This window comes from Equus asinus, chromosome 12 (assembly GCF_041296235.1).
Source record: "Equus asinus isolate D_3611 breed Donkey chromosome 12, EquAss-T2T_v2, whole genome shotgun sequence".
NCBI lineage: Eukaryota > Metazoa > Chordata > Mammalia > Perissodactyla > Equidae > Equus > Equus asinus.
Window position 1 is genome coordinate 80,770,056 of NC_091801.1, and position 12,674 is coordinate 80,782,729.

A 12,674-nucleotide genomic window follows, 5' to 3' on the forward strand; every position below is an offset into this window, starting at 1 on the left:
AGCAGAGCGTTGGGCTGGAGCACGTTCTCAACCTGGGCTGGTCGACAATGGGCCGGATGATCTTTGTTGGGGGTCGGCCCTGGGCGTTGCAGGATGTCTAGCAGCATTCCAAGAAGCCAGCAGCACCCCCCAGTTGTGATAACCAAAAATGTCTCCAGATATTGCCAAATGTCCCCTGGGAGGCAAAATCGCCCCCAGTTGAGAACCACAGGCTAGGACAGGTATATCTTTAAGCTGGGGCAAACTCCATTCTAATGAATCACACACAGAAGCATGTGACATGCATACTCACGGAGCAGCTGTGGGAGAAGAAGGGGGAACCTGGGCCACACTGTCCATCTCCCTCTCTCCCCCACACGCATCCTCATGAGGGGTTGAGGGGGGCAAGTTAAAGACAGGGACCTCCAGGATCTCTAGGCTCCTGTCCAGCTCCCACATCATCTGATTCAAATCAAAGGATTTGCCAGGACCTTCAGACCAGCCTCCCCGTCTCCATCAATTTTCCCTCTGACACTGAGCAAATCAATGACTCTTTCTGGGCTTTTCCATTTGTGAAACGAGGATGTTGGACATTCAATGAAAGAGTGAACTGATGAGTCTGTAGGTAATATCTAGAAAACACTACGTGCTGGATCCTGTAGTCTGTCTCCTATATATACTTTAGTATATATAAACTATATATACTTTAGCGCCTATATATATGTATCTTCTTTAGTCCCCATAATACCCCCCTGAGATAGGTCTTATCATTGTCTCAAAGGTGCATCAGACATTATATATTTCTAGTTTTTATCTATGGATTAAGATGCATGTATATATATACACACACACATATATACTCCTAAAATTTCTATGAAATTTATATGCCTTCTATAGCCTTATATTCTATCTAACATAAGTCAGTGTGATATCAAAGAGAAAAAGAGACAGACAGATGGACAGATATCTCTGCCCCCGGCTCTGCATCCTCTGAGCCATCCCTGAAGGCTCAGTGTGTCGCTCGCCTCTCATCTAAGTGTGGAAGATGACACCGACAAGGACGAGGCGAGGCTTGGGAATGAAGCCCACACGCTCTGCTGTGGGGCTCTTATTGGGCCTCCTGGCGCAGCCTCTCCTCCAGCACACTGTAATCACAGCCGCCCTGCCCGTGATGATTAGATGGAATCACACCGTGCCAGGCACACCCATGGTCAAGGAAATGATGCCCTTGCCCATGTGTGGTGCGCATAATAAGCTACTGGGACGGTCACACAAGATGCCCTCTTTTGTGCTCACCTAGCAACTTAGCTGTGGAGGCAGGGCCCTTGTGCTCACACAAAACATAGATTTACTAGTAAGTGGTGTTTGGTTTTAGGCTCAGGGCCAGGAGGGTCCCATCCTGGAGGCTGATGGGATACGTTAATGTGGGTGGAACCTTCCAGACGGGACGTCTCCAGGCAAGGCAGCCTGGTGAACAGGGCATCATGCACTTGGGAGGCTGAACGCCAGCTCCTGCAACCCTCGCTTAGATGGGGGTGGGCCACGTTGGGCAAATTACTTAATCTCTCGGAGTCTCAGTTCCGCACTCTGTACAACGGGAGCAATCACAGCCTTTACAAAGTTTTCATAAGGATTAAACATCTCCGCGGTGATTCGTATAACATTTCCAAAGTTGCTCTGATGATGTCAGTTTGATTTATAATTAATGTGTGATGGGGTGGCAGCAGATTGGGGTTGTTTGGTCAAATACATTTGTGAAATACAGAGTTAAACTAAGTTTAAACTAAGTTAAACTAAACAGGTTCCTTCACAGCAGGCTTTCTTGAAGCCTAAATATGTTCTTGCTAATGGATCTTCAGCGCATCCTTGCCTCCCCGACCTTCTCAAGGGCATAGTAGGGGACTGGAGTGGCTCAGCACACACATAGGCAGATGGGCCTCTGCTTCTCTGTGCCTCGCCAGGGGAAAAACTGAGTTCTTTATGCACACGTGTCGAGAGGAACAGGCTGCCGTGGGCAGATGGTCAAAGTGCTAGAAAGGAGAGTCAACTGTGTTTATAGAGTAAGAAGAGAAAAGACCAAGACAGGCCTGGTTGGCGAGCATTGTACTTTGGTGGGATTCCTGGAAGGAAGACTTTCTCACTGTCCTTCAGGTACATTTGGCTGTCCTGGGCCGGACACAAGGGGCAGGTGAGCAGTTGGGGATGTTTCATAAGAGGAAGGACTGGTTGCCCAATGACGGGGGTGCAGGGTTTTCTGCGGCACTGTTTCCTTGGGACAGTGGGAGTTAATGGGGTGCTTTCTGGGGTCAAACGATCATCACTATCCTTATGAAGGAAGGGCTGCTGTGGTGGATGATGTCTCAACCCTCATTTACACATCGACACAACAGAGATGAATCCCCTGCCCACCCCCCTTTTTGGCTGTATTGAAACTCAGTCATCCAGAGTTTAAAGAGGTAACCAATACAGATGGAAGTGATTTCTGAGGTACCGAGCGCAGACTGAACACTCACTAGTGTTGTTTTTGTTAGCACTAAGAACGGCAGAACTAAAAGTGGTATTAATAATAACATAACATTAAAGTGATACTAAAGATGCTGCTGCTGACAATCTTCACTGTATATTTATTACATGCCAAGTATTGGGTACTTTACATCCATCAGTGCGTTTAACTCATCCCCACAACAATTCTATAAAAGAGATGTAACTATTATCCTCATTTCATAGTTTATGAAATGGAAGCACAGAGATTGAAAAATTTTCCCAAAGTTACAGCATTTGTACGTGGAAGGGCCAGACTCTGGGCTCCAGAGTCTGCCACACGCACAGTTGTTCACTGGACGCTTGGCAGTCCCGTGAGTAAGTGTCGTCATCTTCACTTTACACGGAGGACATGGGCACAGAGAGATCATGACCTTCTCGTGGCTGCCCAGTGGTCCACATGGCCAGACGAGGCAGGCTGGGGAGGCTAATGCCTGAGCGCCCAGCCCTGCTCTCCCCTCCAGGGATCCTATTCTTCTCCCGCAGTCTCAGCAGCCTCACCTCCCTGGGAAGTGCTCCCTCAACTGCCTCACAGGAGGCAGGAGCTCCGCATCAACCCAGGATACTGGGGGTCAGGAATAGGGTGAGCTCAACTCCCCAGATGCCCCACCTGTCTCCAAGGCCCAGCACCATCCTGGGCTGATCTGAGCAAATGGCACGTGTGTTTCCAGATGGCAAAGACACCAGCCCACTTAGCTCTGCTCCTCTACAACTCTAGGGCTAAAGTCAAGATTTCTCAAAAGATGCAACATGACAGAATAAGGACTTCCTCTGAGGAAATGCCCTCAGTGGTGCTTCCCTCCAGAATCAGGCCTATTGGGATGACTTGGTGCCGAGCCCACCCCAGGGGTTGGTTACCCAGTTAGGATGGTGGATCTTCTAAAGGCAAGTCTGTCCTCTGGCCGCTGCAGGTGGGGAGTCCTGCATCTGAAGGTAGGGAAAGGGATGTCTTGGTGGGCTTCTGCCTCTGGGGTAAAGGGGGAAAGGCAGCAGGGCATTGGAGCTCCCAGGACCGTCTAATAAAGGGATCCAGGGAGCAGACCAGAGATAATGCCAGAGGGAACTCCGGACAGTTCCAGAACCTTCCTTCTGCCCACAGTTGTCACATTTCCAGTCTCAATGGTGCTTTCCAATAGATGTCCAACAAGTATCTGTGTGAATCTGCCTCATTCACAGGATGGGAACTCTGTGAGGTGGGGAATCACCTCTATGTCACCAGTGCCCACTTGGCACAGGACCCCACAAGTGCTCCGTGTCCTTCAATCCCTTCCTGAGCCACATGGCCTTGAACGGGGAGACAATGGGGAGACTCTCCCACTTTACAATTAGCTCTTGGGTTATGAAAACCCCAGGAACAAAGCGAACAGTAGGGTGTTGTGGAAAGACAATGGTCTCAAGAGCCAGCAAGTCACAGCTTCAAATCCCACCTCCATCACTTAGTACTAATGACTTTGGCCAAGTTAGAGAAATGCTCTGAGTCTCAGTCTTCATCTCTAAGTAGGGATCATAAACCTAGCTGCAGGATTTGTGCTTCCCAAGGACAGGGGCAGCTTGGCAAATTGGTTTTAGATGACTGATGCCATAGAACCAGCCACTTCTGCTTCATTGTCTGGAGTAATCTACCATTGCTCCATATTCTAAGAAACCAACTAGAGGCCTCTGTAGAGGTGAATATTTTCTTTGTCCAAGAGGGCAACATTTCTTTTTGAATCTTATTTTACGTGGGTGGGATAACCAAGCTGGCACTGCAAATAGACCCATTCTGGGAAATTTCCACTTGCAAGTCATCATGAGATCCAGGCATTTCATTAGATGAGTTCCTGCTCTTATGAAAGTTGTGTCCCAAAGAAAAAGTCAACCTGACAAGATATTTCTTGACATCACAGAACACCACCATGCCTCTGTGACATACCTTCCAAAATCCTCCAATTGGACTCACCATCAGCTTCCTGCAGTGGCTTTGAAAGGAGAAAGTTATAGCCTTAGGCTGCCCATTCATATCCCATCAGGAAAGTCACTCCACCTCTCTGAGCCTCAGTTTCATCATTTGTAAAACAGAGCTTCAAGCTGCTTTCAGATGGGAAAATGAATGTGGACATAATTTGTAGACTATAAAATATTATTAAAATGCCAGTTGTTTGTATTCTATTGAGAACTAAGAACACTTTCTCAAGTCTATGGGTGGGTCAATGAATGGAGTGGGGAAAAGACTGGAGGTTGCCCTGGAATTGGTAAGGTCAGGCAGAGGGAAATTTTTAAAGGGAATATGTGTAGCTAAGGAGCCACAATAAAGTACAAAAAAAGGCAAGGAAGGAGAAGGGAGAGAAGGAAGAGAGAAGAAATAAGAGAAGAGGAGAGGAGAGGGGACAAGAAGGGAGAGAGGGGAGGAGAGAGGAGGGGAGGGGAGTAGAGAACCAGGCGAGAGGGAGGATGGCGTGGATTTGTATGTAGCCTCTGCTGCCTGCTAGCAGAGCAGAACAAGTAACCTTCCCTCCTGGGTCTCAGCTGTATCATCCTTAAAAAGGGTGATGTGAGGAGTAATATTACCTCTAGCTCAAGAGGCCTGGTAAGATGCCTTGCCGTGCTTGGGGAAATGCTTTGTATATTGGGAAATTCGAAACAAGCATCAAGTACTGTTATTTTGGGTAAACTACCCAAACCTCCATTCTTAACCTGTAAAAAGGAAATCACCCAGGCTAAGAGGACAATAGATAATGCAGGTGAAAAGCATTACCAGGGCCCAGGAGGAGGAGCCTTCCCCCTTCACAGGGCGGGTGGGACTCAAAATCAGGGCCCTGAACCTTCTCTGGGCTCTAACCTCTCTGCCCCCTCCCCCTCTGCTTCCATGATCTCCTTGGGAGACCCCTGGGAAGGTAACACCTAGCAGGAAGTTATCCACCCACAACCACTTGTCAGAACCAGAGTCCCCACAATTGTCTGGTGACCTCATTGGGCAAAATACAGAGAAAAGAGAGAACAGTTCTTTTGGTTAATTAACTATCAGGGCTTTTATCTAAATGTTGACAAAGAGATTGCTACATTACTAGAGGTGGTACGCTAGTGTTCTTTTGCATCCATTTGCAAGGTGCCAGAGTAGGCCCTTTAGTTGGGGTCTGAGAAATGCTCTGGGCAGTGGTCCTCCAAGTGTGGCTCCAGGACCATCAGCATCAGCTTCGCCTGGGCCATGTTAGGAGGCAGATTCTCGGGCCTCACCCAGACTCGCTGAACCAGACACTCTGGGAGCAGGGTCCAGCACGCTGGTTTAACAAGTGCTCCAGGTGATTTGGATGCTCAGTCAAGTTTGAGAACCACTTATCAGCACTGATAAGTGTAGGCTGTGGAGTCAGAAAACATAAGCTCAGTTCCTGGCTCGGCCACCCAGACAGATAAAGTCACGTGTACCTGGTCGCACGGTTAATAAGCTTGTAAAATGACGATAACAATATCTACCTCAAAACTAATTAGCAAGTGCACGGGTCTTGGTAGACAGTAGTACTTATAAATACCAGGTACTGTCATTATTCTTAGATGCTCTGTGAGTTATTTTGGATGAACTGAAGAAATGAAAGCACGCCCTCCAGCTCTATGTCAGCCCACCTGGAACATGCTCCCTAACACTCTCCAGGCTTCCTGATGCTTTGGAGTTACAGAAGTCCTCCTCAGGGGGAGGCGGGGGCTCTGACATTTTGCAGCTGTCAGCTGCCCCTGGTGATAAGACCTCGTTGATGCAGAGGACACAGAAGACGTCATTTGGTGTATAAAAAATGGAGCACCATGCTGGTGTAATGGCAATTATACTTATCTATGAGCCCTTTTTACAAATATGTCATTTATTTTCATTAGCTCATGAAGGCTCGCAGCAACCTTCTGAGGTGAATACTATTACAGTCGCCAATTTATAGATGAAGAAAGCAAGGGGTCCAGGGGTTGAGTAACTGCAAAATGTTACACAGCTGAAAAGTGGCTGAGCAGTCAGTCTGTGTCTAGGGTCCACACCCTTAGCCTCCTCTGCCCTCCCAGTCCAGCAGTCCAGCTGTCCAGCATTTACCGGTAACTTCCCATAAGTGCTCTCACTCTCCTGTATGAAGCCGTTGGTCCTGTGACTGGTCCATTAGACCTCATGAGTGCCTGAGTGTCAGACAGAGCTGGGGAAAAATTGTAGTCTTTGCTATTCCAGTTCTGCCCGGGGCTGTGAGATTCCATGAACTCAAAACTTCTCCAACAGGTCCTTCAGCAGCACGGACAGGGTCTTAAACACCTTTATTTATTCTAACTCTCAGCATTTTGCCCCCAACTTACAAAGCTATTTGAGGGCAAACAAGCAGCTAAACTTATTTTACCCTAAAACCTTTAATTATTATAAAAATAGAAGGCACTCAACCACAGTTATCCAACTCAATAACCATGAATAATGCACAGGCTAAGAATAGGAGACGGGGGCGCTGATAAGCCAGCTGTAAACAGAGAAAGACCCGGAGCTGGAGGCAAATGGCATAAATACATCTCAGAAGTTTCACACATACAAGCACACACATATAATTTATATTTTATGACTCAGAGGCTCTACAATGTAGTCATTACATAAAATAAGTTGATTCCCACAAGGGATATGGTTTTAGAGGGTCAAGAATTCCCAGAGATGAGCACCACTTTGGGGAGAGGACAGAGAAGTGGAACTGGCCAGCAGAGTGGTTAAGAGTGGGGATCTAGAGCCAGAGAGACATGGCCTCAGCCCTGGTCACCCACCAGCCCTGTGACCTCGGGCACGCTCCAGACTCCTTAAAGGGGCTGCAGGAGGCTGAGACTTACAAAATGAACAGCTGGCACATATCAAGAGGTCAACAACAGGTTGATGTCATGATCCTTTCCACTACATGGCACCTTTTTTGAGACAAAGTTACTATACTGTTCCAGATAAAATCACCAAATGTCCCTACTGATTTTTGCATGGCTGCTATTGCTAATGACCCCACCCCACCCTTTCAGAAAGAAGCAAGAAGATAAAAGCATGCCCACTAACCTCTTGCAATGCCACATATTTCACTTATACCAGAAACCCCTTCTGTGCAGAAGCATCTTATGTTTTCTGGAGACCTCTCTTGGTTACTGCTCTGGAAAGGAGGCGTCAGGAAGAAAATCCATACGTAGCAGGATCCTCTCCTTTCTCCTCATTCTCCACCCACCTCTGAAGTCCATTTCTACCTCCACAAAATCCCCTCAGCCCACCATCTCAAATAGAGCCTGCCTTTGAAAGACACCAAAGAAAGAACTCGCCCTGGTGGGAAAGATCCGTTCTTTGACACTCTGGACGCACAAGCTGTGTCTGTCATGTTGGCATCAGAGCAGTGTCATTGTGAGAGCAGCTCTGACTGTCCACTACCATAGGAGCCCAGGCACTGAGGTGACTGCTTCAGAGGAGAGGGCCTTGGTGAGCCCAGACCAGGAGCCCATCAGGAACAGTGCTGAGTGGGAACATCGCTTCTAGCTACTACCAGCTCTGCCCAATTAGCCATGCGGTGGCCAGAGTGATCTTTTTCTAGACTCTCTTCATCGTCCCCTGAATCCCCGACCTCTACTCTCAGGTGCAGATGACTGAATTAATCAGACTCCAGAGTTTGTGTCCCTCATTTTGCTCTTCCTCTCCAGTCCTCTAGCACAGTGCCTGGCCCTCAGTGGGCAGTTGCTATGATTCTGAACAAGCCTGAGCTTATTATAAACTACTTTGTCCTCTTCCTACAGCTTCCTACAGTGAAAACATCAATGTGTGTGTGTGTGTTTTCTTTAGTCTCAGTGGCCTTTTCCACGTAATATTGATAACGGTGCCTTCCACTGCACTCACTGGGAGGAATGAGCAAGACAAAGTCCGTGGGAATACTTGGCTCTGTGCTGGACACCTCGCAGGTTACTGGATCAGAAGCATTCCCAGGAGGTCAATAGGCAGAGGGGAATGGTGGACGTGCAAGGAGGAGGAATCAATGCCATGGAGGAAGAAACATCCAGAGAGCAATGAACCCCTGAGAAACATCCTGAGAACCCTTGATGAACATCCTGAGAAAGACAAACCCAGAATCAGCAGGAGACAAATATGAGGGAAAGGTCACTTGGAGCCCCATGACAGTAGGGGGAAGGGCACCCCAAACACATGGGACTTTATCTGCCAAGTAACATGGAGCAGCTGAGCTATATGTCCGCAGGAGACGATGTGATAACAGCAGCATTTTAAAATCAAACACAAATCCACGTGCACTTGCATGTTTTAAATGGGGCAGTGGGTTTAAGCTGAAGGAAGGCCTTTGGAGCTGACCCACTGCTGGCAGTCACATTTTGGCAGGTGGGTCCCCAATGCCCCTCAAGCCAGCCGCCTTTCATGAGGGGCTGTATGCTTCAAGGTCCACAGCAATGTGGAGGAGCCTGCTTTGTCCCACTTCAAGTCATCAGAGGACAGAAAGCCCTGGGCTTATTCATTTGGAATATACATGTACAGAATCTGCTTTTCTCAGCCCTGGAGACCAGGCCACATCAGCTGACTGCTCTGAACCTGGCTTCCCTCCTTAATTTCATCATGATGGCCTTGGACTCTCCGCAGTTTTTCAACTGGCACCTTATTTGTTTAGCTCCATGGTGGACCGACCCACAAAGACTCTCCTATGCTCGGACTTCAGCACACCCAGCCCCACTGCACACGGCCCTGCATCCTCTTCTGGACAAGCAGTCGAAACTTCGAGAAGACAGCAGCCCAGGAAATCAGAACTGCCTCTGCTATTTGTCTGCCTCAGACTCCTTTCACCATGCTCGTCCCGTCAGGTTCATTGTCCCCAGAAAAACGGAAGAAAACCATAAAAGATAAGAAACCAACGTTTACGTGACCTAAAATTCGGTCTGCTACTGAGTCAACCAGCTCCATAAAATTCAGCTGAGTTCCTCATATTTGCTCGCATATTTTTTCTAGTGCACCACACTGTGAAATCTGAGCACAAAATCCATATGAAGTTTTATTTATTGCCATATGGATTTCTGTGGAAATGCTTAAGAAAGGACTTTTTGGTGGTTGTTGTTGAGACTTTTTTCCTTTCCACCAAATGCTGGCTACTGAGCTGCTGACCCAGGCATGGATTCATGGGACACTCTGCCCCGGTTTCATCCCCTGTGGGTCCCAAGAGCCCTCACCGTCTATATGGTGCAATCCAGACTTGATGAGGAGCTGAAAGCTCCCCCCTACTCTGTCCTCTGTCACCCTCCACTTCAGGGAAACCGAGTCTCCTCATAACTCAGTGCTGACCCATCTCCATGACCTGGTCTAGGCCAGTCCCTGACGGAAGGCTTCCTTCTAAATCCCAACCCAACTCTAACTGTAAACTAACACTAGCTTCTCTTCACAAAGAAAACAAAGAACCCTCACAGGAAATGCATTGCTCCACGTCGCTGAACAGGTAGAGGTGCTGGCTTAGCTGAGCCTTGACTCCACTCAGCAATGCCACTTACAAGGGTCCAACTGCTGAGTGTCACCTTCACCATTCTTGAACAGGCTCACTTCATGGTAGCAAATGGCTCAGGGATTTCAAAGCCCTCAGCCTCACAGCCGCAGGCCCAGGGGGAATGCACATCTGTCTCCAGGCTTCTAAGTGAAAGCACTGACTTTGTTTGGTTTGAACTGATAGAGGTAATGTGCCTGAATTGATCATTGCGCTCAGGGAACCCAGTGCCAGGATGGCTCAGACCTGATTCTTGCTGATGCTTTCTGAAGGCATGATTTCCAGGTGCCCTGCTAAGTTCTTTCCATGGATAAAGTCACTGAACCCTCACATCAACCTTACCAGAGCATATCGTTGTTGCTATCATCTTCAGTGGACAGGCGAGGAAGCTGAGGCACTGGGGATTGTAATGACCTCGCCAAGGTTATGCAGCCAGACTGGGGCAGCAGTGGGCTCCCAAAGCCTGGGCTTCAGTCACTGCCATGTTCTGCCATCTGGACCCACCAGGCATCACACCATCCAGCATTCAGCAAATCCCCAAGACTGGGAGAGAGGGCTCTTCCCTCCAAAATCACATTGCTTTTGGATTTCACACATAAACAACTGTGGACAGGCTATATTTAAAAGGATTTTCATTATATTAAGATCTAGTATTTGGTTAAATGTCTACAGATGTACTAATGTTGTAGCACCATGAAGAGAAAACTAACAAAATATATAAAATATCTCAAATCCCACTACCCCAGTGCCTTGGCCATTTTTACTGCACACACATCTTTTCATGTGTGAGCCCATATGGCTTCCTATTCTACCGTTTCTTTTGCATCATGTTGAGAGCGCACCTCCCCATTATAAAGTCTTCCTAATTTTCACTTACACCCACCATTAGGTTGATCCCATTTTTGTGTGGTTGCAGTTGTTAAGAGTGCTTATAAAGAACGGAGTCAGCTCAGGGTCATTTCGTTTCTGTATCTGGTTTTCCCCTCATATGAATTGTGTTTATGATAATTACCTAGAAATTGGTTTCATTTTCTAAGCACCCGCCAGCAGCACAACACTGAGTATTCCCTAGGAAAGCCTCAAAGTGCTTTGCTGATGTGACAATTGTCCGCTCCTCCACCCCCAACACCCTGTGGCCTCAGCAGGGTCTCCCAACAGTGTCGTCACTCTCTGTGTGTGTAACAGGATGGGGAGTGGAGACAGCACAACCTGACTTGCTTAAGGACAAGTAAGAAGAACCACACTCTTAAGAGACGACCACATGGCCAGTCTGGTGGCATAGTGGTTAAGTTTGCGCACTCCACTTTGGTGGCCTGGGGTTCATGGGTTCGGATCCCTGGTGCGGACCTACACACTACTCATCAAGCCATGCTGTGGCGGTGTCAAAAATACAAACAGAGAAAGGTTGCCACAGATGTTAGCTCAGTGACAATCTTTCTTACCAAAAAAAAAAAAAAAAAAAAAAAGGAGAGAGAGAAAGAAAAAAAGACGACTGTGTGCCCGGAATTTGCATGCTTGTCTCCTCCACTGAATTGGTGAATGAGTCCCCAGAGAGCCCAACCCAGGTTTAGACTCTGTGAACCCACCACTCTCTCCCACCTGCTGGGTTCTTGAGTGCTGTTAAACAAAACAACACATATGTCACTCTCTTATGGACTTTAGAGTAGCTTCTAGCAGACTAAGGAAAGGAATAAGACAAGGGATAAATTTTTAGATGCCCCTACCAGGTGCCAGGGCCTAAGCCAGGTGCTTTCACAGGCATTATCAACCTCCTACAATCCCCCAACAGCCCCAGGGAGTAGGCGTCCATGGCCCCACTTTACAGACGAGGAAACTGAGGCTCAGAGAGACACTAACCAAAGATCACACAGCCATTGCAGAGCTGGAATCCAAAACAGGTCTGCCCAACTCCCCAAACCTGCTTTCTTTCCTTCACCTGAGCCCACGTTTGAGCACAGAACCAAGGCTCCCTTTGTCCTCCTTCCCCCAGACTCCAGATTTCTAAGGAAAAGAGGGCAACCCCAGAACGGCAGAGATGCCCCCAACAGCGCTTAGGCAGGAGCCCTGAAAAGGAAAACTGGAGCCGACGCTCTGCTTCCAAACACCAGAGGGCGCTGTGGGTCCAGGAAGGGAGGATCACGGAGCGGCTCCGCGGGGTTCTTCCCCCGAAGGCTCCGGTCCCCCAGAGAAGGACTCTCAGGATGCACCAAAAGGAAGCTCCCTGGAGACTGCACACTTTGTCCCTGTTTTTATTATTTCTAAATCTTTTCTACCTGTGGGGCTCATGGTCCAGTTGATTCTGCAGACCACGTCTGCATGGATTACGGACTGACGCAGGCCCCACCCAAAGGAAAGCTTACGCAGACATCCTCATCGTGCTTATTCTTCTTCTCAACATCGAAGAACCAAGGGGCAGGAGGGGCACGGAGGTCATCACTGCCTCCCTGCTCTCCCTGACCACCTGAATTGTTCCAAACCAGCCCAGAGCAGTGGCTAAACCCCTCATCATCATCACCACCAAAACAGCACCGAAAATTATGATAGAGAAACGAGAAGAGCAGCGTCACAGTTACTGAGCGTGGCTGTGCCAGGCGCTGTGTCAAACCCTTGATGTCTAGTTTCTCCTTTAATCCTCCCAGCAACCTCATATGTAGGAACCACTATTATCGCCTCTGCCTCCTT

The 12,674-nt window shown here is 48.2% G+C and overlaps 1 protein-coding gene across 3 annotated transcripts in view; it reads right to left on the reverse strand.

Annotated features, from left to right (window-relative positions):
* Positions 1-12,674, reverse strand: part of COL22A1 (collagen type XXII alpha 1 chain) — a 292,948-nt gene that overhangs the window by 175,157 nt on the left and 105,117 nt on the right. The gene's annotated exons all lie outside the window — the stretch shown is intronic.